The sequence below is a fragment of the Neovison vison genome, chromosome 4 (genome assembly GCF_020171115.1).
Source record: "Neovison vison isolate M4711 chromosome 4, ASM_NN_V1, whole genome shotgun sequence".
NCBI classification, from domain to species: Eukaryota; Metazoa; Chordata; class Mammalia; order Carnivora; family Mustelidae; genus Neogale; species Neogale vison.
The window spans coordinates 55,334,191-55,361,212 of NC_058094.1; positions in this window are offsets into that span (position 1 = coordinate 55,334,191).

Genomic DNA, 27,022 nt, shown 5'->3' on the forward strand with positions numbered 1-27,022 from the left:
TTATCAACAAGACCCAAACTATGGAAAGAGCCCAAATGTCCATCCAACTAATGGATGGAAAAAGATGTGGAATACATACATAATGGAATATTACTCAGCTGCCAAAAATGAAATCTTGCCATTCACAATGACAAAGGTGGAACTAGAGTGTATTATGCTAAGCGAAATAAGCCAATAAGAGAAAATTATCATAGGATTTCACTCATATGTGGATGTTAAGAAATGAAACAGATGAACATATGAGAGGTGGGGGAGAGGGAGGCAAACAATAAGAGACTCTTAAAGACAGAACAAATGGAGAGTAGATGAGGGAGATGGTGGGGGGATGGGCTAGATGGGTGATGGGGATTACAGAGGGCACTTGTCATGTTGAGTACTGGGTGTTGCGTGTAGGTGATGAATCACTCACAATATGAGAAACCATATTGCACTGAATGTTAACTAACTAGAATTTAAATAAAAATTTGAAGAAAAAGGAAATCATGCACATGTATGAAAAGATTATCTATTGTGCTAAAATGGAGACAATGTAAGCCAATGATTTTACCCTGGGGCTCCTGCACACCTACTTGCTAAAAGAGAAAACAAAACAAACTTTCTCCTTTTGTCTCTCCTATTTTTTCTCCCCTTTTCACCTTCCTCTCCATTTGTCAGAAACTCATATGAGAAAAGGAGTTACCAGGATTAGCTCTGGAGACCCAGATTTCCTTGGTTTGAACTCATTATACTCAATAGCTTTGAGTAAACAAAGATTTTTTTCATGCTTCGGTTTAATATTCTGAATACAATCAGTTGGAGTATTTCAATATGGTTTATACATTTGGGTAAATGTGATTCATCTCTGACCCTCATATTTTATCACTTTGAAACATAAATCTCTCATTTTTGGAAATGTCTTTTTGGTCCAGCATGATTATAAAATGATGTTAATTTAAGGTAGATTTAGTTTCAAGGAATATGTTATTTGCTGCATGGGGATATTTGTTAATGCTTCACGGTTTATTCCCTTATAAACTGATACACTTTAACCTTGATTTCTTTTCTTGATTTTTTTTTTCGGGGGGGTGGTGAAGAGCAGAGGGAGAAAGAAAGAGAGAATCTTAAGCAGGCTTCACACTCAGCACAGAGCCCAATGCGGGGTTCGATTTCATGATCCTGAGATCACAACCTGTGTTGAAATCAAGAGTCGGATGCTTAACCAGTTGAGTTACCCAGGCACCCTTCTTTTCTTGTTTATTTGGCCAAAATTGTACCTTGAAATATACATGGTATGTAGCAATTGTCATTTGTAGATAACCCAGTAACTATATATATTTATACCCTTACAAGTGCCATGAAGTATGCATTCAAAGAATTAGAAAATGTATGCTAAGACTTACAAGACCGAATATCTGACCTTAAGGAGCATTCATTTACAGTGAAGAGGACGGAATCACGAAAGTTAACCAAGAATGCCAGGCATAGCTATAGACTAAAAGTTCTAACCCAGATCAGGGAAAGGCAAAATCCCTTATTGATCTGGTCACACAACCTGGTTTCTCTAGAATAACCTCAGTTTTTATCTATGTCTTGATTTAGGCATTTCCTTCATGCAAAGGTGTCCAAGTTTGGATGATAAAAGACTCCTGAGGGAAACTCCATATTGGTGTGACATATCAAATGTGTACTATTTTTGTTAGAAAAGAGGAGAGCGAAATAACATTATGAGGCACATGAAAGAATGATACAAATATTGGTTTATCCCACAAATATTCAATGAATTTCCTTCTTCCCAGTCAGGATAGTTGGTATTTGGCATCAACATTGTCATGTGAACTGGTCTGTTGTCTATAATTGTGAGGAGAGTTTGTTTACAAAATTTCTGAAAGATGAGACTACAATGTCCTAATACCCCATAATTTGGTTCTGGTTTAAGCTGGCAGTTTAGGAAGATCCTGAACTCCCCTCCTCCCAGGGGAACCCTGAGTCTACAGTTGCACATGGAACAACTTCCTCTTAAAAACACATGAAAGGGGACGCCTGGGTGGCGTCCCACCCAGGGACGTTGGTTAAGTGGCTGCCTTCGGCTCGGGTCATGATCTCAGGGTCCTGGGATCGAGTCCCACATCGGGCTCCTTGCTCAGTGGGGAGCCTGCTTCTCTCTCTGCCTCTGCCTGCCGCTCTGCCTTCTTGTGTTCTCGCTCTCTCTCTCTCTCTCACAAATAGATAAATAAATAAAATCTTAAAAACAACAACAACAAACAAACAAACAAACACACACACACACACACACGAACGCTGGGGGCGCCTGGGTGTATCAGTAGATGAAGCACCTGCTCTCTGCCGGGGTCAGGATTCCAAGGTCCCGGGCTCAGCCCCCTCCACACCCTGCTCAGCGAGGGTCTGCTTCTCCCTCTCCCTCTGCCACTCTCCCTGCTTATGCTCTCCTCCCTCTCTCTCAAATAAATTAAAAAAAAAAAATCTTAAAAAACAAAACACCTGAACACTGGCTGAGGGACAACTACACGTAGAGCAAACTAGAAGAACACAAGGTTGCAGCAGTGAGGAGAGGCTGGGACACAGTCTCACCATAACCGCCGCCACCACCACCATCACGACCTTCGACCGGGAGGGTACGCAAAACCCAAGAAAGGGTTCACACCCCACATCAGGCTCTCCAACTTTAAAGGCATGCATGGGAGAAACCCCCAAAACACCTAATTTTGAAAACCGATGGGGCTCGCACCCTGAGCCCCCAAGACTCGCGACCCAAGAAAGGGCTCTTAAATGGCTTGCACACTTGAACTCGTCCTACTTCGAGCCCAGCTCAGAGGCAACGAAAGTGAAGGAAGCTCACCTGCTTCTCTGTTAACGCGCGGTCTGAATGTAACTCAGGCGTCGAATGTAACTCACACATCAAGAAGCCAGCTGGAACACTCTAGAGAGAGGCGGACCGCCTCAGAGAGCGCCATCTTCACGTGCCTCCTTTACGTCGCTCCAGACGCTGGGACTCTCTATGGAAGGGAGCCTTTCCGTTCATCCGCCGCGCGGATCTCTGTGCTGCCGCCTAGCGGACTGCTCTAGATCGCCGGCCTCTGGAGGCCAGGGGAGCTTACGCTTCTGGTCTCCAGGGACTCTAGAAATCAGTATCACCCAAGAAGGAGCTCATACCCTTGTCTGGCATCCCAGTTTTTGCAATTGCTGTTAGAGGACACTTCTATACAAGGCCTGGCTCTGGTTGCTGTGGCTTACCCTTGTGGTGCCCACAGAACTATGACCAATGGAGAAAGTTTCCTAAACAGTTACCACCTCCAGAGCATAGCAAAAAACAACAGACTCAGGAGCTCAGTTTTTCTGCGAAGGAGACCTATTTTCTAACCATCAAGACTGTGGCCTCAGTGATAGGCTGTTTTTTAAACACACATTGGGCCTGCTTGTAATCCTTTCCAGAGACCTCAGAGGGCTGGTAATGTCTTTGAGCTCACCTTCTGCCACACTGCAGGCTGCTAATGTCTCCTGGAGAGGACATTTACATGCCCATGTTCCCCTGATGTTTATGTCTGGTACCCCAATTTTTGCAGCTGCTGCCCGGGGGATGCTCCTTGATTGCATGACCCTAGTGACCAATGGAACATTCATTTCTGGGTCCTGCAGAACCTTGGCAATTCAAGAGATGATTCTTCTCAGGCTACTACCACCAAGGCGCCACATAGAGATGCCCCGGAGTCTCTGTGTGAAAGAAGCCTCATTGCTTGTTCTGGAGCTTTGGCTTGTGGCACAAACTTCAGGCTTGGCACACATTCAGTGGTCTCTAAAGCTGCCATACAGATAGCCAGCCAACAGATACATGATAAGATGCTCTTCATCTGTAATCATTAGGGAAATGCAAATCAAAACAGAATGAGATGTCACCTCATATCTGTTAGAAAGGCTACTATCAAAAGGACAGAAAATAACAAGTGTTGGCGAGGCTGTGGAGAAAAGGGAACCCGTGTGCGGTCGCTATGGAAAACAGTATGGAGGTTCCTCAAAACATTAAAAATAGAGCTACCATATGATCCAGCAATTCCACTTCTGGGTATGTTTCTGGAGAAAAATAAAAACATGGATTTGAAAAGATATATGCACCTTTGTGTTTATTGTAGCATTATTTATAATAGCCAAGGTATGGAAACAACCAGAGTATCCAATAGTGGACAAACGGTTAAATAAATTGTGATGATATATTTATATATTATTCAGCCATAAAAAAGAACAAAATCTTGCCATTTGCAACAACATGGATAGACTTCTCAGACATTATGCTAAGTGAGATAAATCAAAAGAAATGCAAATATCATATAAGCTCAATTATATGTGGAATCAAAAATACATGTTAAAAAAAAAAGAAAGAAAGAAAATCATGAATACAAAGAACAGATTGGTAGTTGCCAGAGGAAGGGATGGGAGAGGTGGGAGAGAAATGGGCAAATTGTTTTGGTTTTGTTTTAAGTAAATAAATTGCATAAAAAATAAACCAGTTATTGATCTTCCTGGCATCTCATTTTTAAAGGTAGCTTGACACACGGTTAGAGACAAACGATTTGGAACAAAAAGCCCCACATTCAAATCTCATTTCTGCCCTTTCTTGGCTCTGTGAACATGAAAAAATTTAGCGTGCCTTTATTTTTAAATTGAGATAGTGCTTATAAGATTTCACAATAAGGAGTACACTTGCTGTGAGGAGCATTGGGTGTTGTAAGGAAGTGTTGAATCACAAGATTGTATGCTTTTGAAACCAATATTGCACTGTGTGTTAACTAACTGGAATTTACATAAAATCTTTAAAAAATAAAATTAAAAATGAGATTGAATATGTGAAAGCACACTGTAGATTCCTTGGCTAATTGGAAGTGATCGGTCAAAATTTGTTGGCTCTAAAAATGCACAGCATGCTCAGACTCCTGAAATATAAACAGATCTATGAACCTGTCAGTAAAATCACTGCAGAAAAAAGCAGCCCGACACTTGCAGCCACTCAGCCAAAGCCAGGTAAATGCAGGGTAAATACACTCATTCCCAGGCTCAAAAGAAGAATCTTGCCAAGTATCAGAAGAGGAGCCAAGCAAGTAGGCCTTGTTTGACTTGCATGCGCCTCTAGTTCTGCGTTAGTACCCCTCAGAAAGCGCTAAAGTCATTATCACTAAAAAAGTACAAGTAAAATAAAGACAAAATGGGAATAGTTCCAAAATTGGTCCCAAATAAATGACAGCGTTAAAATATTCTCTTTTTCAGGAAGCTTTGAACTGCCTTGATGACTCAGTCTTCTATCTCTAAAGTCCCTTCCTGGCATCAGCTCCATGGTAGCATGAAAAGATAAAGTTAATCCTCATAAATCACCATGAACTTGGTCATCATATGGCCTCCACATCTGCCTTCTAGTTAATGGACTTGCAATGAATAAATAATCTGGTTCCAAAAGCTCTGCATGTTTATTCCCCCAAAGACTCACCCTATTGATTCTTTTTATGTTCTGATTCACAACTTCCCTTGTGGATTTTGGAGAAATTCAGTCATATTTGAAAAGAGGACGAGGTTATATTCAGTTAAAGACACAGCTTCTACTTACTATCTGGTTTGAGAACTGGAAGAAAATTTAAAAATAAAGAATTATGCTTTCTCTCTTACATGATAACTGAAATCTATGCATATCTCACAGTTCCAGAGAGAATATTGACAGGAAGCCTTCCAAGTAAACATATAGATCCCCCGGAATTTTGCACCTCTTGATGTTAGGACTGTAGAGTAACTCTTTTAAGTCACAAATTAAAAAGTAGAAGACGTGGACTCAGGCTTTAGCTCTGTCTTTAAACGGTTCTATAACTTTGGGCAATTTCTATAACTCTGATGCTTGGTTCACCGTTCCGTACAATCAAAGAGAGGAGTTATAGTTTCCCTGAGGCTCCTTATCGATCCCAGAAGTCTATAATTCTTCCATTCTAAATAGATCAGGAATCCATACATGTTTAAGAAACGCCAACTAAATTCAAGAGACATTTTAACTCTTTCTCATATACTCATTTTATATTATAGACTGCTCAGTATATGATAGTCAGTTGGGATGTAGAACAATTTTGATGAGAAAAAGTAGCCAACGAGTATTCTGCACCTGCTCTGTGTTAATATGTATTCTTATAATTCCTTCATACCAAATTTACCTAAAAATATTCAGTCTTTTTTTTTAAATCAACCCTATAATACTAAGAAGTTCTTGACAACTAGTTGAAGCCCAAGTTCTAGTAATAAAATATCCTTTTTTACATCCTTCTTTCCATTTATTTCTCTGAAAATATCAGATATTTTCTTTTTTGCAAATGAAGTATTAATTTGTTTTTCAGAGACCTCCTGTTTCGTGAAAAATAACTAAAACTGAAAGCTAAGATTTAAAAAATGTAATGTCATACATGAGCTGACTAGAAAGTAGGAATCATGGAGGAGTAGTCTTTCACCCTGTGTCCTGCAGTGTACCCTTATGAACTTGGTCTTAACTTTTTCACAGAGTACTGAAATAATCAGATGGAAGAAAAAGCCTAAGACCAGCCCAAGATCAGAAGTTTAACCAGAGATCTCACTAAAAGCTAGAATGTGTCAGTTTCAGGGTGAGGAGAAAGATACCCATCCCCCACCAACCTCACTCCTTAGTAAGGAAATTTGCATATCTCAAACTCTGGTGAGGGACAAAGTGGGTGTGGGGGCAGTTGGGAGAGAATTCCTTTTGAAATCGTAGGTGCCTTTTCCAAGGTCTACTGCATACGTTCACAATACCTGAGTTTTCACAAAGGGAAAAAAAAAAAAAAAAGCAGGGAATTGGTTTTAAGTGGTCTGGCTCCCAGGCATGTCGTTGCAGAAACAAACACAAACCTTTCTGGCTTCACAGCTAGTGCAAACTGATTTGGCCCAAATGAGCAAGATTTTCTCCTTCTTCAGAAATTTTATCGCAGCCTTCCGAGAACTCTGTTTTATACTAGCTTTATAAGAACGCGGTGATCGTAATGGGAAAAGCACCTCTTGGGTTTATGCAGAAGCATAACCTGACCAACCAGGAGCATCAAACTTCCAAGAAGGCTGTCAAAGAATGCTGAGGGATGAAATCCCAAAGACACAAAAGAGATAGAAAGATACCCACACACAAAATACACCAAATCCCAAAACCACTGTGAATGAGATGCAGAAGAAATATGGGAACAAAACCAGAAGGCAAGAACTTAAAGATTCTTTGCTTGACTAAATTTTAGTCAGACTCTTGAACCTCTCCTAGGCTCATCTGTGCACTTCCTTACAAAATCCAGGTTTACCAAGAACTCTGCAAGTGAGTTTAGCCAAAACTCTCCTCGATATCTGATTAGATTCCTCATCCCTCATCTGATGTCTGATCACCTTGTCTGTCTTCAGCAAGAATCCCCTTACCTCTGAATTTCCTCTTAATTTTCCATATATTGCCCCCCACCCTGCTCATTGTTTATAAACTCTGTTACTCAAGGTAAATCCATATGTAGATGAGTATTTAATTTATAATAGAATTGACATGGAAATTCAGTGAAGGAATAACAAAGATTTCAGTGAATGCTGCTAGGACAATTGCTTATTCATTTAGGAAAAATATTGAGTACATAGAAAAAGCAAATTCATATTATTCAACTCATATGTGGAAGACAGTTATGACAATTTTTGAAGAAAATTTGAGAGACCATCTTGATGATAAGACCCAAGAGGAACCAAGATTGAGAAATACAACTGATGAAGTTCTAGAACCTAGGTGAGATTCGGTGGGCTAAGGTCCAGAGCCGATGACCAAGAAAGAATTCTTGAGACATCTTTGGTGCAAAATGGTGGCTTATTAAAGCACAGGGACAGGACCCGTGGGCAGGAAGAGCTGCTGCCCCGGGTTGTGAGGGTAGGCATGTTATATACCTTGCAGTTGGCGGGGAGGTGGTAAAGGGATGGGAGATTTCAACAGAGCTTTCACATGCTAAGGAGGACCTACAAGGTGCCGGGGGGAGTCCCTGCCCTTATGGCTTGATCAATGTCGTTTTTAGGTCAGGCATTAACATCAAGATAGTTGGGAGATTCTTAGTGGGGTATTATGACCCTGCTATCATTTACATTCCCTTCTACCTCAGTCTCCTCCAGTTTATGGTGGGGAGGGAGACATTAGGGCTTCAGGAAATGAGAGTTATTTGCCTCTGGAAATTTGTGCTATTGATAAGGTAACCTCCCTGTTTAGATCTCTAGGACATCTGTAGAGCAAGGGAGATTCCTGTTCTGCAGGATTGCGATCCCTGCAAGTTAACTATTTATCGTTTTATAGCGGTCAGGGGTGCCTGAGGAATGCTACACATATGGAGGGGAGCAGGTGAAGAGGGGGTGCAAGGCGCCAGCTTCTGCTCTGTCCTCAGCCAGACTCCTGCTCCCTCATCACAACTACAATAAAATTAAACACAATTTTACTAAGACATTCCCAAAATTTAAAATCCAGATATATATTAGAATATATTCACTACTGGCCAGAGATTAGAAAATAGAAAATACTGGGAACTTAATAAATTACTTTTTGAAAAGGTAAACACCCCAGTATTAAAAAAAAAAAAAAAAGTAGGCAAAAGAATTGAGTAGGAATTTACAAAAGTGGAAGCAGGAATGATCTATAAACATTTGATAATATATTTAATCTCATTAGAATCATGGAAATGCAAATTAAAGCTGCAATGTGAGAAGCTGTCATTCCTACCTACTGTAGAACAGTAAGAACTCTCATACAGATTTGATAGGTACATTAATTATTGCAGTGACTTTGAAAAACAGAAGCATATTATCTATTAAGATTACATGCACATGTTCCCAGGATCCAGCATTTTCACTCCTCCATAAATATACCCTCAAGAAAGCTTGCATGTGAACACCAAAAGACATGAACAAGAAGGACTAGAGAAGCACCACTTTTTTTTTTTTTTTGTAAAGATTTCATTTTAGTTATTTGTCAGAGAGAGAGAGAGCACAAGCAGAAGAAGCAGAAGAGGTGGAGGGAGAAGCAGCCTCCCTGGCAAGGAGCCCGATGCCAGACTCTATCCCAGGAGCCTGAGATCACGACTGGAGCCAAAAGCAGACGCTTAACCGAATGAGCCACCCAGGCATCCCAGAAGCACCACTTGCATTAGCAAGAAACTGGAAATAAAACAAATGTCTAATAGAAAAAATAAATAAATTACAGTAAATTCTTTCAAAGTACTGCTTTAGAAGTGAAAATGAATGAAACAAGACTCCGCAAAAAGACATTAGGAAATGAGGAATATATTTTGAATTATAAAAGTGAGCAAGAGAAGAACATATATGGTAAGATTCCCACTTTACAAACTTTAAAAATGTGCACATACTTGGTAAAATTATAAAGAAAATCAAGAGAAAGATAAGGCCCAAATTTGGAATATTTGTTATTTCTGAAAAGGAAGAGAGAATAGAACAAGTGTAGGATAGAGAAGGAGCTTCAAAGATAATGGTAATTTTCTACTTCATATGCCAGTGGTGGTTTCACAGGTGTTTGATATGTTGGATTTTTTTCTGTCAATACATAGAACGTAAACTCTTTTTTCAATATACTCAAAATAGGGCAAAAACCAAAGAGATTAACATTTGAATCTGTTTTGTTCACAACTCACTCTCCAATAAGCATGCTGTGAGAACACCTATGAAAGACAAAAAATAAATTTGATTCCCCAAACCCAGGCATTCCACTTATTAGTTTATGTGTGTTTTATAGGTTTCACGTATTGGTTACAAAGTAAAAAATTAAATTATTACAAAAAAATTTCGAGTTTCTCTTCCTACTCTGTTGTGAGTGGTGATAGATAAGGTGTTGTTCTTTCCTATGACTAGAGGAAACAGCAGTATTATATTGTGCTTTAAGCTTCACTAGGTGTCAATAGGTTTTATTTTAATTAGAGGATTTACAGAAAAAAAGGAATAGGCTTTATTTTAATTAGAGGATTTATAGAAAAAAAAGAATCAAAAAGTATTATGAATGGTGAAGTATAATAAACATGGATTCTTTGAGGTTTGTGGACAGTCTATGGTGCTTTGACAATCGATTCTTTTTCTTTTTGCTACTTTTTATAAAACATATTCATTTCTCTACCCAACAAGAAGAACAAAAGCTAGTTACACAGAGTATACCCAAAAAAGAAAAAATAAAAAAGTTTTCACCCCAGCTGTGAGACCATAGGCAAAATCATTATTCATGATAGGTTTCAATTTCCTTATTTGTAAAATCAGAATGGTGGACATCAGCTCTAAAATCCTTCCTCTGTGAGGTTAATCATGGGAGATGGAAAATCTTGCACAGAGACATCGTTGTCTACAGTTATAAATGTGCAAGGTGTATTCTAGGAGAGGCGATGTAAAGCAGCAAATTAGTTGCAGTAGTGTTTGCTGCATTGCGGCTGGTTAGAGTGAACAGTAGGATACCTTTTCACAGATATGACTGGGAACACAAAGGAGTACTGGGTTTCTTGTTCCCATGGAAATATAACCTCAATTAAAATTCTATTCTCATCTCTGAGAAACTGTGCACTAGAGTCTGAGAATTAAGAATGATAGAGAAACCTGCTGAGCTTTGTAATGGCCCATGCTCTTTTTCTGCCCTGATTTAATTTGGCTCTAGTTAATCAGAGATGCTCATCCTAATTCCTTCTGGAGTATTTCCAAGTTATGTATTTGGAAACCCCACCCAGGGCCACTGAATCAGAATTTCCCAGGGTGTGACCCCAACACATGGATTGTTTTAGATGGTCCATGGGCGGAAACACTGATTTAATGAATTTCAGCTTCCAGACATGATCTGCACTGGATAAAAAGGAGAGAGTAAGATCAAGCCCTTTTGTTGTTAAAGAAAAGGCTAATACCCTCAAAGAACAGCCCACAACTCACTGTTACTATTTATTGGAAATGTTTTTATACCAACTGCAAAATAACAACATCTATAATAGAAAATGGAACTTTAGGTTGTGGTAAAGAATAACTTGCCCAACTATGAAGCAGATATAACAAATACCAGACCTCAATGTAGACTATGTTTTAAAATAATGTTTTAAGGAAAAAGATAATTAGCAAAATACAAACTCAAAGTAGGGTGCTCTCTATAGAAGAAAGGAACTAAGATCTGTTGAATGCCTATGCAGGTTCAGGAACTGTGCAAGGAACTTTTAATATATTCTTTCTAATCATTGTAACAAGTTAATTCCCCCATTTAAAAAATAAAGAAATAGAAGCCAACAGAAAATAAGATCCTTTCCCAAGATCTCGAAACTAACAAAATTAGTATGCTTAAAACTAGGTCTTACAATTGCAAATTTTGTTGGATATAATACCAATGCTATCATTCACTATTCCTTGGAGTTATTTGGACAGACTGAAAAAAAGAAATTTTCATGGTGTTACTTTCTCTCCTGCAGATACAGATACTTTTAGTAGTACGGAATCTGTACTAAAGAAATGCTTTTGTTCTGTAGCCATTCCAAGAATGAAAAGAAAGTTCTGGTAAACAAAGTGCATAGAGAACCTCCCTACTTCTCCTGTGCTGCATGTGGAGCTGATTCTAAGCCAGTCTGGCTTTCCCAAAAGCGCCCTTTAGATGTGGGAATGGGTGGGACTTGCCCACAAACAAGGGCAGGTAACAGTGAGAAGTTAACAACGGAACTCTGAGTAGAAGGTAGAGATGTCAAGATCAGGATCAGAAGAGTGGACAGTAGGAAGTCTTTTATTGGAAAGAATCAGTCCAGGAGAGTCATAGATGGAGATATGTTACCATACCGGAGGCCATTTGGAGAGAAGGACAGAGTAAATTCTCATTCTTCTCTATGTGGTCTGTTCAACCATTGCACCAAAAAGGAAGAAAACATTATTTATGTGTGATAAGAAAAAAAAAACACGATTACATAAAATTAAAGAAAATTAAATATATAATTACATAAAACCCACTTATACATGTATTCAAGTTACTTAATCAAGACAGATTAGAGTCATCACCAGCATCCCTTGGTTTATAAGTTAAATGCCTCTATGCAAGGTGACTGAGCCCAAATCTAAGGAGAATGATGCATTATGTAACCCATATTATTAAAATAACCAAGTGCTGCTCTTCCATTAAGAATTATCAACAGACAGCAAAACTAGCACCAACATCCTCAACCATCATCCCAATCTCTCCTTGTCACCCCTGCCCTGCCAACTACCACCACAGTTCTATATAAGACTGAGCAAAGGGGGTGCTTGGGTGGCTCAGTGGGTTAATTCTCTGCCTTCAGCTTAGGTCATGATCTCGGGGTCCTGGGATCGAGTTCCGCGTGGGGCTCTCTGCTCAATGGGGAGCCTGCTTCCCCCCTCTCTCTGCCTCTCTGCCTACTTGTGATCTCTGTCAAATAAATATATAAATAAAATCTAAAAAAAAAAAAAAAAAAGACTGAGTAAAGGAGAGAAGGAGAAAGTAAAGAGTTATATGGTAAGAGTATCCCTGAAGCCAAATGTATGTTAGGAGGAGAGGTAGAGTATTGGATTCAAAAGAAAGAACCTTGACTACTACAGGTGAGGAAAACCCAGTTTACATTTAGGTTACACTCCATTAAATGAACTTCACCTCTCAAGAAACATTATCTAAGCCTTTAAGCCTTTACGGGGGCACTGTGCTAATTCCTGAGAATAACAATGAAAAACATGGGATCTCAGACAATGGGAGAGACAGACGAATATATAAAACAATTACAACACAGTGTGAGAAAAGGCATGGACAAGGCGGTGGAGAGCATAGAGGAAAAGGACCTAACATCCTTTCTTCTAGGTGGGGACAGAGAAGGTTTCCTGGAGATATTACTGAGATACAACTTGAAGAGCAAAAGCTGAATTATCAGACAGCTTTTTGTAGAAATAAACCTTTTAGGAATAAAGAAAAGAGATGGAAGAAGGTTTGGGTGTTGAGCCGTCTCTTCTTTTTAATTACAGAATCTGAATTTTGTTCTAAAAAAAAAATTCCTGAAAGAGTGAGCAGAGGAACAACATGGTGATGCATGTATTTCAAATAGATCACTCTAGCAGCACTTTTGAATATGGAATTAAGGGGGTGTTCACCAAAAGGAAGGAAATCAATTAAGAAGATAAATCATTGACCAAGGCAGTAAGTACTGAAGAACTGAATTCATGTAGTGGTTGGCCTTAGGCTGACATGGAGGAAGGGACTGTTGTGACAGGTATTAAGGAAGCCTCCTTGAAAAGTTGTAGGTTGGAGAAATGGGCAGAGAAGAGTAATGCTACAATAGCCCTAATTTTCTTTTGCTCAGAAGCTTCTCTGGAGTATCTGACAGCCAGTAACAGGAAAGGATTTTCTATCTCTTCTTGTTCAGAAGCATAGGTAAGAATTTTGTCATGGCATTACCATAGTTTGGTGGGAGAGACATGGGATTGGGGATGACACTTGTCTGTAAATCTTGCTCCAGAATTGACAAGCTGATGACACTGCTCAAGTTTCTCAACCTCCCTAAGCTTTGATTACTTCAGAGGGTCACTGAGAAGGTAAAATATGATAATCCATTAAACAATTGGTCTAAAATCCATTTGGCACATATTAGGTCTTCACAAAATGTTAGCTTTCTCCCTATCAGTATTTCTTATTATTAATAACAATGTATGAGGCAATGAAATGGGCATAATTTTATCTAATGTGTTTTTTTTAATATCAGAAATAGATATGTGATACTATGCTTATTTTCTATTTTTTTCCAATGTTCCACTTAGAGGCGGAAAAAAATCAGATACACTGTTGCTTTAATCATCAGAGATATTTGTACGTTCTGTCATAGTTTTCACTTATTATACAGAATTGTAATTTCTGGGTTATGTGTCTGTTTTGCTATGTAGAGTATTAACTCCTTCAGGACTGTAAATATGTAACATTTCCATTATAGAACTTTTATTGTATATTTTATATATTATATGAAGACATCAAGTACACAGAACTTGATAATACTGATACAATTTCCTTTCTTGTTTTGCAGTAAGATGTCATCTCGTGTTTTGTAAAACAATCTTGTATTTCTTGTAGTCACATCCCTTTTTGTGTCCCCAAACCCAGTCCAATCCAGCTTCGTTTCTTTAAGCACCCATTCTCCTGCATCACAAATGTGCCTTTTTAATCCATTGTCCAAACAATTGTATGTGTGTGTGTGTGTGTGTCTTCCAACAATCCACAGTATTATCTGGCATATGCATTCTCTTTTTTTTTTTTTTTTAAGATTTATTTATTTTATTTTAGAGAGGGAGAGAGTGTGTGCAAGCAGGAGGAGGGGCAAAGGGAGAGGGAGAGAGAAAATTTCCAGCAGACTCCCTGCTGAGTCTGGCTCAGTCACATGACCCCTGAGATCATGACCTGAATCGAAATCAAGAGTTCTCACTCAACTGATTGAGCCATCCAGACGCCCCTGGCATATGGATTTTCAATCCTGCTTTTCATTCTGCCTCCTAAGTCTTTCACACAATTTTATTTTTGAACATACTATTTAATCCATATTTTATGCCATATGAATTCATTGCTTTTGACTATGTATGATAAACCAAACTATGCAGATCCTGAATTTTATGTATCTTCTCTCTGATTCATAGACATTTATGTTTTTCCTTTGCTATTTCATGCAGCACTGCCATTAATATCTTTGTACATATCTTACTTAGTAAATCTCATACCATAGTAGTAAGAGAAACATTTATTTAATTATCTGTCAAAGACAGAAAGTTTTGTGGGTTTTTTTTTTCCTGTCTAATAATTTTTCCTAAACCCACCAAAACCCACCAAAATCAGCAAGGGAGCTTATGAATTTAATCCAGAAGAAACAGAACATCAGTGGAGAAAGGTATCACAGGGAGCTCTCTTTTCCTTGATCATCAGTATCCCCCTGAAATGAGAGAGAGGTGGATCTTTCTTCTTTTCAAAGGAGCACCTACCCCATGAGAGCTTCACAAAGACAGAAGTACAGGGAGCAGAGATATTATTTTTTTTTTGCAGTTATTAAACTATCCACTTATTGAAGAGAATATTTTATTAGTGTCTGTCTCCACTAGTGGACCATGAGCTCTGTGAGGGCCCGGACTGGCTGTTGTGTCCCCAATGCTCATCACAGGACAGGCACAGAACAGGGGCTCAGTAACTATGTGTGAATTAACAGAATACGAAAAAATGCAGAACCAGGGCAAAAAACTAGGGGTATTGATTTTCCAGCTACAGTTTCATCTTCAATAGGCAAGTCCAAAAAGATCCCTTTGGACCCCCTGTCGTAGAAAAATCATCAACAAACCCACCCCAGCTTAGGTGGGGAGACAAGACCAATTCTCCCTGCCAGTAAAGGTTTTGAGTTTTAATGAGATGGACCTGGAGTGCTCTTCTCTTCTCTACCAGCCTGCTTGGATCTCAGCTTAGGGTTGGGATCAAAAAGTGAGGGAGATGGATAAATGGGAATGGGAATGGGCTTGAGGAGCCAGGGCAGGGGCTAGGGCAAGAGTAGAGAGCAGAGAGACTGCTAAGTCCACACCCTGAGCTGAGGCAGAAATCTAAGTCCTTGTAGCCTTTAAGGGTGAACACAGTGAACAAACACCATGTGTGTGGTCCTTACTTACAAATCAGTGTCAGAATGCACCCAAAGTACCTGGGCAACAAGGCTTTCCTGGGCTGGTAACAGAGATTTTAGAATTTCATTGTCCAACAGTCAGATGCTCCACATGAATGCTGAACACTTGAAATGAAATGACTACAGCCAAAGACTTGGAACTTATATATTATTTAATTTTAACTTAAAAACTGACATTTGCTTTGTCACTGGCACATTTTGTACATTTGGAACAACCTGAGTATATGAATCATTTTTTCAACTTTAATTTCATTTTATATAAATACAGATCAAAGATTTCCAATGAAATTGAGCCTCCAAAATTAGATCCCCTTTAAACATAATGTACACACCAGATTGTAAAGAGATAGGATATAGCAGATATCATCACTAATTTTGTATATTGATTACATGATGAAATAATACTATTTTGGATATATTGGATTAAATAAAACATATTATTAAAAGTATTTCATCTGTTTCCTTAACTTTTTTAAATGCTACTATAAAAATTTAAATTGTATATGTGGTTCAAATTATATTTCCATTGGAAAATGCTCCTTTAAAATAAACATCATCAAAATAGCTAATTTTGCTGGTAAAAAAGTAAGGTTCACAGAGTTTAAGGGACTTTTCCAAGATAACAGCTGGTCAGAGTCAAGACTAAGTACAAGAACTTAAGACTTCTAGGCCAGGACTCTTAGAAAAATAACTTGATGGTCAGCTTGCCAATGCTGTGCTAGGTCAGGATTTCAGCAAGAAACAACCAATGATCCTACTGGATATTTTGTTGTTTAATACATCAGAAATTCTTAGAAGAAACATCCACTTTTTATCTTAATTATGTTTAACTTTAATTTTGAATGGATAAAGTCCTACACTAATTTGTATTACGTTAATTTGGACTAGCTCAACTGATTTGTAAATGTTTTCCTTGCCTTTTGTTTTCTTTGGTAGTGAGTCTTTTTTTTTTTTTAAGTAAAAAAAGGACTTTAATTTTCTTCCTTTTACCTGGAAATTGAATAACTGCAATTGCTTTGTGTTGGTTGCTGTTACTGCTATTTTGTAACAGTCTTAAATGGAAGAGTCATATGCTGACAAATATATTGCACTCTTCATAATGTCCAGAATGACTCATATCAAATAAAATGAAAAAATTTTGCATTTCTAAGATGCAGTAAAAATATATACCTTCCCTAAATATTCATGGTTCCACTCCAGGTAACATCAAATTTGCCACAAGATTACATAAAGAAATGCTCTATTAGTTTTCTGATTTGCAAGGTTTCTTTAATCTTCCATTTTATTATTTCTCTTTCCTGCTCTCCACCCACAAAGAAAATATAGTTGGAACAATACTTCAAGGGTTGCTGAATGTAGCAATTAGGAAATCACAATACTAAAAAATGTTTTACTGGTATTTAGACCCAAGGAAACAAGAGAGGTGACAAGGAACTGAAGACTTCTCTGCAGAGAGGCTTTCTCTGAATAAAGCTGAGTGATAACCAGAATTTTCAGACTTCCAGATAAAATCCTGGCTTGCAATGTTAGTAATTCTAATATTATGTACAAGCTTTTTGTTTTATTTTTTAGAGAGTGAGTGCACAATTAGTGGAGGTGGGGATGGGCAGAGGGAGAAGGAAAGAGAGAGAATCTTAAGCAGGTTCCACACCCAGGGTGGATCCCCTCCTGGGGCTTGAGCTCAGGACTCTGAGCAGAAGTCAAGTCTGAGCTTAACCAACTGAGCCACTCAGGCATCCCAATGTGTAATTTTTAATAAGACAAAGAAATGTACCCAAACAAAATATTTTGTTAGAGGTCAAGTTGGTAACTTATGCAAGTTGTTGTACACTGACGTCTATAAATGCTTCCTTCCAACACAGTAGGTGAGGCAGGGACATTTAATGGTCCCTGAACGAAGGTACATGTGTTTTCCCACATTTTCCAGCCCCTTGCAGGGAATGTGGTCATATGACTGGTTCTGTCCAATGGGCTACGAGCATTCCAGGTCATGTCATGTAAGAACTGGGAAGTGAGAGCAAGGGTTTGTGCTGATTTACATTTGTTTAACTCAGTTGGAGCTATGTTTGAAGAATTTCCTTTTTTTTTTTTTTTTGGTATGATTCTGAGTGAGAGATGTCCCAAAAAGAAATCCACACAAGGTTTAGAAACCAGAAGTAAAGGTTTTTTGAAGGATTTTGTAATTAGATAGTGAAGACTGATTTTTAAAAAAGATAGGCGGGCCAACAGCGTCCAGCTTGTCCTTTCTTTTCACCCTTCATGTACGTCTCCCCTTCCTGACTGCTGAGAGCGATGGCGGACCCACATCTACACTCAGGTGCGGAGGCTTCAGCCTTCACACCCTTCACTAGCAACTCTCTGGAGCTCTACCGTGGCAACTAGAGAGCCCGACTTGCAAATTCCCTTGCAAACTGCAACGTGTCCACACATACCAGTGCTTAAGTTTGGATTTTTTGGTGACTTTTCTCTGATTTTCCAAGACCCCTTTTTGGCCACTTACTTCCCCCGCTCCGCCCACAGCCTGCCGTAAGTAGATAAGAACTCATTCCTGAATAAGCCCCCTTTTCCATAAGACTCAAGTAATGGATTCCTGACGCAGCAAGATCACAGCAGTCTAGACTGCTGAATAACCACAGGGAGGATAGTTTCTCTGATTGTCAATGGGTCCAACCAACATTGGCCTGTGCAGTAAGTTACCATTTTGCTCCGGAAAGTTACTACAATTTTGGAGTTTATTGCCATAGCATCCCATAGACTAACTTAAGAAATGTAGTCCAGTGTATTATTGGATTAAAATACAACTAACATAGAATACAGCATCCTAACCAGTAGTTTAGAAAGGTTTTGTTTCTCATTAATTTAAATTGCTAATTTAAGTTGAAAAAAATGAAATGCCCTGGACAGTAAGCAAACCAGACATATTTCAAAGGCTTGGGAAATTATGCGAACACAGATGTAACCCATGAAGCAGTTTTTCCAGGAAACTGACCAAAGGACAAACTACTTGAGGGAAAAGACCATGGCTCACCCATCATCACATCTGAAGCACCCAACATTTTATAAACAAACATTACAATAAAAGGACACCGCAGAGAAATGTTTTCCATGAATACCCATGAAAACATTGCAATAAAATACTAGAAAAACATAGCCACCAATATGTTGAAAGGGTAATATATCACAACTAGTTGGAGTTTACCCCAGGAGCAAAGTTGTTTCAAGACTCAAAAGTCAAGCAATATAATTGACTATGTGAATGTATTAAAACAGGAAAGAAAAAGAAAATAGACCACCAACAACACAGGATCACCTAAATAGATTCAGAAAAGGCATGTAAAAAATTTAACATCAATTCATGGTTAGACGAAAAAAAAAAAAAAAAACTGCCCACTCATCAAACTAGGAATAGAGGAGTACCACTTTAACATATTAGACACATGAAAAGATGCTCAACATCATTAGTTATTAATTAAATGCAAATTAAAAACATAATGAGATACCATTGCCCACCTAGGAGAATACCTAAAATTGAACAACAAAAAAGTGATGGGCTAACAAGAATGCAGAGCAACAGAAACCCTCACACATTGCCGTGGGGATGCAAAACGGCACAATCTCTTTGGAAGATATTTTGGCAGTTTTTTATAATGTGAAGCATACACTTATCATATGACCTAGAAATCCTATGCTCAAAGTAATAAAAAATACGCTTACACAAAAGCCTTTATATGGATATTTACAATAATTTTACTCATTATCTCCAGAATCTGAAAACAATTTAAATGTCCTACAGATTGTAAATGGATCAACTGTTGCACGGCTACACAGTGAAATGTTACTCATCAATAAAACTAAACGGACTATCGATATATACAGCAACATGGATGTATTATGCTAAGTGGAAAAAGCCTGATTCAAGAGGATACATCATGTGCAATTTCATTAATTAAACATTCTAAAACAGGAAACTATTAAGGATGGAGAATAAACCAGTTGTCAGAGGTTAAGCCTGGAAGAGATGGTTGTCTACAGAGGGAGAACAGCATGAGACAATTTTTTGGGCTAATGGAAATGTCCTATACTTGGACACGGGATGAGGTGTTATACAATTATCAAAGTTCAGAACTAAATAGCAAACAAATTACTGTATAAAAAATTAAATGATAAACTTTAAAGTATTTTTCAAAGTCATTTGAAAAAGGCAAAATATTAATATGTGACAAATCTGGGGTGATAACTACATAGAACTTAATTAAACTATTCTCTATAGCCTCCAAACAAAGGTATTACTAAAAGAAGTCAGAATAGTGGTCACTGGGAAGACTAACAAATGGGTGTTTGGGGGTACTAACTTCAAGTGTATGCTTTATGAAAATTAATTGAGCTGCACAGTTAAGATCTGCACATTTTTCTCCATATTTGTTATACTTAAATAAAAGCTTTACACAAAATATACACGAGGATGCCAATAGTTTGTGTCATTTTTAACTAAATGATTTTTTAACTGTAAGAGGTATCACTATTAAATTACCAAATTAAACCATATTTATAACACACAATACATGTGAGCTGGGGCAAATAATGTTATCATTCTCCCAAAGTTTAATAATTGGATAGGTTCCCATTTAACTCCTTCCCATTCTAAGTATCGGTGATTAGTTTACGACCATATCACCTGGAATGCATCCAATCTTGTCTAAGTATCAGTGATTCTAAACTCATTTGTAAAAACGTATTTAGTATATCTTTAATAGCTAGTTTCCTTAATCTTCTAAATTTCACCAGCAAGAATTATGGAAGAAAAAAAGATATGGTTTAATTTCTTATTAAAAAGTAATTCAGGATGCCTGGGCAGCTCAGTCATGAAGCATCTGCCTCCGGCTCAGGTCATGATCTGGGGGTCCTGGGATCGAGTCCACATTGGGCTCCCTGCACAATGGGGAGCCTGCTTCTCCCTCTGCCTCTGCCAGCTGCTCCCCCTGCTTGTGCTCTCTCTATCTCTGACAGATAAATAAATAAAAAAATTTTTTAAAAAATATTTTAACTGATTAAAACTTATATTTTTTAATTTTCACATTTTTTATTTAACTTGCACAATGTGTTTTTTTAATTCCTGCAGTTCTTTCATGTTAAGAATTGTGAAACTGCATTAACAAATCCCTTGGGAATAATACTTATTTTTGTATGTTTTATAAACAGCACACATGATTGTGGAAGATTTTAGAAATACCCTGTTCTTTTTCTGGATGTCAACAGTGGCTAAGATGATAAATCTTTCTCTTAGCATCTACCTCTGAAGGATGGATCGGAGCATGAGGGAAATAGGTATAGAGGAAGAAGAAATGATAAAAAGAGTTTGCAGAACATTTTATGGACTACTTCAAATCTAACAAAAGAGATTCTATAAATATTTAAACAGGTGGCATCCTTCAATGTTTGAGGGTTCGTGAGAACCAGCAGGATCGTACCAAATGTAGCTGATGGCCTGGTGTAACTCTTCAAATTTTATTGAGGTCAATACTGTCATGGTTCCCTTACTCAGACACTATGAGGGAGACAGCAAATGGAGGAAATAGGATATGAAAAGGAACTCGGGCTCCAGGTTCAAACTTGAGATTGAACCAGGCTCCACTACTTAGTGGCAAAGCAACCACCACTCCCCAGAGTCAGATGCTCACGACAGATAAAAAATATCCACACAAAATAATGAATAATGTTTTTCTGAAAATAAATAAATTGGAAAAAAAATAATAATTAAATAAAATTTAAAAAAATAATAAAGCTAAAAAAAATCCACACAATAACTTAGATGCTGACAAAATGAAATATAATTTGCATACAAGAGAACCCTGACTTACAGTACTCAGTAAATACTAATTCATTTCTTCTGCTCCTTTCCTAAAATAAGCAGATTGTGGTTCTAGATAAAATACTGGCTAATGTTGATACTTTTACAATTTGATTTGAAAAATAAATGAATATAAATCAGTTGAAACAGATGTCACCCACCAGGGATATTCTAAAATTTCAAGGAAAAACTGAGAACCAAAAGTGTTTCAACAAGATCAAAACTCCATATTAAAAAGGCTAAAGGAAGAATCTATCAGGTTACAAGTCATTCAATCTTGTATCTCACATCTACCAAAAAGAATTAGACAAGCGCTTTTAAAAAGTATTGGCACTACAGTCTCGAGTGCAAATCTCATACACACACACAAATATACATACATTCATGTAAAAAGTCTGGAAAGACATGCATGAAAATATCAACTGCATTTATCACTGGACAGTGGGATATTAGAGGATTTTTTTTCTTTTTTGTAATTAATCCCATTTAACAAATTTCATACACTGATAACTTTAAGAATCAGAAAAGACCCTGAAATAGCTTAGAAATAGATTTGCAATTTCAGCCTGCCTTTTTTTACTTTAATCCTTAACATCCTGTTATGGAGAGGGTTAAAAAAGTGACCCTGGAAGAAAACAGGGAGAAAAGAGACTTATTTCCTAACGGATGGACAACTTTAAGTCACTTTTTCCTTGAAGTGTTTCTTTCCTGCTTCGAATCACATATCAAGATGAAAATTCCTTTTTATTGCAGTGGATAGCAAACTTCTGGTCTCGTTATGATACAAAAGGCACAGCAGTGTGGGGATCCAGCGAGAATGGACTCTGGAGCCCATCAGATGAAGACAATGCAAAGACACAGGGGAGGCAAATATGGGAAGGGTCGCTAAGCTTAGTGTTCAAAACACCATGTCAGCACAACTCATTAACACAGGAGGTCTATCAAATTAGAAAGTGAGAACAACCAGTGATCATTCAGCTTACTGACCCTGAGCCCAACATTTTCTGAGAATTTAAAGCCCTGATATCTAAGAGAAAGTACAGCTGTGAATGCAAATATACAGTGTAGCAAAAAGGAGATTATAAAAGCTCAGAACTAGGCAAAGCAACAGAGAAATTTTTGGAAGCCAAGAGGAGAATATTCAACAGAAGAATCCACAGAAGTCATGACAACAGTAGTAAATTATAAAGGAAGTATTTATGAATTATGTATAGATTTAGCATTTACATTACAAAAGGAAAAAAATCCAGTTCCACCACCTGAAATAATCCATTTCTTCCTTTCATTGTGCATGTGTAAAGAATGATACTTTTTTAACTTTATTTTTCGTTGCCAAGAATTTTAAACTTCAGTGACTAAATGCAAGAATTTCTGGGTTGTTTTTCATATAGGATTGTTTGCTCATTCCTGGGGACTAGGTTTGCACAATGAGTGGAATCACTTTATAGTTTTCTGTGTATTTGGCTTGTGTCGGCTGGAGCCAAGAGGTGCCTGCCCTCCCTGAACCCATGCTCTAGGCTGCATTTTTAAAGGCAGCTTTGCAGATCTTAGGTGGGATTGTGGATGGGGCTGGGTTTTTTTAATATTTATATCTAAATACTGAGATGATTTTTATATTTATATCTAAATATCTAAATACCCAGTAGCTTAGCAAACTGCCTGTAGCTCTCCCTGTTCATGTGCACAGGCTTGTTAAGATTATTGGATAAGTTTGATCCTTCTACTGGCAGAGCAAGGACGTTCTGCCAAACCATATGGTTAGTTGAGTATAGAGTAAAGGTGAGGAAGACTGCATTCTGGCCTGACCTCTCAGGGTTTCTTTTCCCTATCTGGAGAAAAAAAAGTTGGAATAAGGGAAATGAAAGCTCACGCCAACCCCAAATGCTATGATTTCACTTCAATCTCTCAAACTAGACATGAGTAAGATGCAGGTATTTGCATCTTCCTGTTATGCCAAGGCCCACTCTCAAACTGTGGACTTGGAATGGAATAATCATGGAGGGAATCCGGTGCCAGTCTGTACTAACTCCTGGACAAAAATGACAATGAAAATAAAATGCAATACCAATATAACGTTAGGGTTGGATTCTGTGAATCAAATCTTTTTTTGGTTTGTTCTCATTTGGTAATATGAGATATGAGATACAGTTTGGCCATATATTAATATAATCATAATAATAAACTGCAAAAGGTAGTCTAATAACATTAAACCATTTAAGAAAATAATTCAACCAAGAAAGATAGAATGTATTTAATCCAGCAGAAAATCTACAGAGTATAATATGATAATATGACTAATTTATCCTTTATAATAAAAACAGCTTCAAGGTATCTACTAGTTCATAGGAAAATAAGTTGAACTTCATAAATTGTATTGCATTTAAAACAAATCAATGACAATTTTTTATTGAGGTATAATTGACATATAACATTACATTAGTTTCAAGTGTACAATATAATGATTTGATATTTATATACATTACAAAATGATCACAATAAGCCTAATTAACATCTACCACCATATAATTACAAAATTTTTTTCTTATGAGAACTTTTAATATCTACTCTCTTAGTATCTTTCAAATATACAATATATTATTAACTATAGTAGCCATACTGTACATTAGACCTTATAACATTCACTTTATAATGAAAAATTTGTACCTTTTGACCCCTTTCACCTATTTTGCCATTCTCCATCCCTCTCACCTCAGACAACCACCAATCTGTTCTCTATAACCATAAGCTTGGTTTTGTTTGGGTTGGTTTTCATTTTATTGTTTTCTGACTTTTTTGTTTATTTGTTTTACATTCTACATGTAAGTAAAATCAGATGGTGTTTGTCTTTTTCTGTCTGAACTATTACACTGAAATATAATGCCTCAAGATCTGTCCATGCTGTTATAAATGGCAAGATTTCATCTCTTTTATGGCTGAATAATATTCCACTGTAAATATATATATATATGTGTGTGTGTGTGTGTGTATGTGTGTGTGTGTGTTTGTGTGTGTATATATATACACATATAGAGAGAGAGAGAACATTTACTTTACCCATTCATCTCTCAATGAACACTTAGGTGGTTTCCATGCCCTGGCTTTTGTAAATAATGCTGTAATGAACTTGGGGATGCATATATCTTCTCAAATTAGTGTTTCACTTTCCTTGGATAAATATCCAGATGTGGAATTGCTGGATTATATAGTAGTTCTATTGTTAATGTCTTGAGAAAACTACATACTGTTTTCTGTGGTGGTTACACCAGTTTACATTTCCACTAACAGTGCACTAGGGTCCCCTTCTCTCCACATCCTCACCAGCACTTGTTTTTCTTTGTCTTCTTGAGAGTAGCCATTCTAACTGATGTGAAGTGATACCTCATTATGGTTTTGATTTGTATTTCTCTGTAGCTTTGTAATGTTGAGCATCTTTTCATGTATCTGTTGGCTATCTCTATGTCTTTGGAAAAAATGTCTACTTAAATCTTCTCCCATTTTTTATTCAGATTTTTTAAAAATATTATTTATTTATTTATTTGACAGACAGAGATCACAAGTAGGCAGAGAGGCAGGCAGAGAGGGGAGGAAGCAGGCTTCCTGCTGAGCAGAGAGCCTGATGTGGGGCTCGATCCCACGACCCTGGGATCATGACCTGAGCAGAAGGCAGAGACTTTAACCCACTGAGCCACCCAGGCGCCCCTATTCAGATTTTTTTATTACCAAGTTGTATGAGTCCTTTTATATGCTGGATATTAACCCCTTATCAAATATATGTTTTACAAATATTTTCTCTGATTCAGTAAGTTGTCTTTTCATTTTGTTGATGGTTGTACATTTACATTACTTAATTTTAAATTGTAAGGTTGAGTATTTTTCATAATTATTTATTATTTATCCTGTCCTAAGAATTGCTTGGCATAGTTTATAATTTCATGGTGTTCTTGACATTTTATATCAGTGTTTTAACCATTTATTTTCAATTAAAATACCTCAGAAGCACCGGACGATCCATGGAGCCCAATAAGTGCAGTTAGGAGTGTGGCAGTCCTGATGTCATAGATTAAGATTAATAACCTTCTGTTAATATTCTCTGGTGGGATCAAGGAAATACCAGCGTCTTAGACTTGATGAAATATAGTTTATTGTAAGAATAATACATGCATATTGAAAAAAATTAAAATATAAGACTTTATATTTTATATAAGACACACACACACACATACATACATATATTTCCATTGTTTTACACGTTTTTATATATATTTATGCTATTCTTATATAAGTTGCCTTGTTTTCTGCCTAACACTATTTTTTAAGTTTTTTATCTGAATCCCAGTTAGTTAGCATACAGGGTAATGTTAATTTCACGTGTACAATATAGCAATTCAACACTTTCATACAACATCACAAGTGCCCTCCTTAATCCCCATCACCTATTTCACCCATTCCCTCTGGTAGCCATCACATTGTTCTTTATAGTTAAAAGTCTGTCCCTTGTTTTCCTCTTTTTTTCTCCTTGTTCTTTCATTTCTTAAATTCTACATTCGAGTGAAATCATATAGTATTTGTCTTTCTCTGACTTATTTCACTTAGCATTATACTCTAGCTCCATCCATGTCATTGCAAATGGCAAGATTTTGTTCATTTTATGGCTAATATTCCATTGTATACATATATCACATCTTCTTTATCAGTCAGTGGACACTTGGCCTATTTCCATAAATGGGCTGTTGTAGATAATGCTGCTATAAACATTGGGGTGCATGTATTCCCTTGAATTAGTATTTTGGTAGGGATCAGTTCAGCATTAATCTAACATGTACATACATCTCTAGATCACAGCCGCTTATCTTCATGTTTAACAGGAATGTTGGAATGAGTATTCTTTTTTTGTATGGATGCCTCTTGGCACACACATATGAATATTTCTGTAAGATAATGGCTTAAAGCTGCAAGCTCTAGGTCAGGGGAAAATGTGTACATATTAAATTGCAACAGATAATGCTACACTGATCCTCTTCAATGAAGATGAATTATTTTACATATTCAATATTGGCGAGGATGTTCCTATTTCCCATACTGTTGAAATCCTTGAATGTCAGAGAAAAGGAAGGAGAAATATAAATATATAACCCTCTGAATGACTTGGGTAAAATGAACGCAGACTCCTTTACCAAACTCTTAAATAATTAAATAAGAGTTAGCTCTGAAATCTAAGGGACCAAGATGTGGGCCAATAAAAACACATTCTACTTCAAACAATGCATAAATTTGAGGAGCTTGTTATCCTCAAAAGGCAGCGTTGTCAGAGAATAAAATTCAATTCAAAATGGATTTGAGGAGAATAAATCTGATAGAAAAGTTAAAAATGGATTTGGGGGAGGGATATGAATAATGACCTTAAATGGCTTCTGAGAAAAACTGGATTCTACCCAATCTCTGAGAAGATGATTTTGACATTCTTTGGTATATTCTCCCACAGATCTATTTAAAAAAC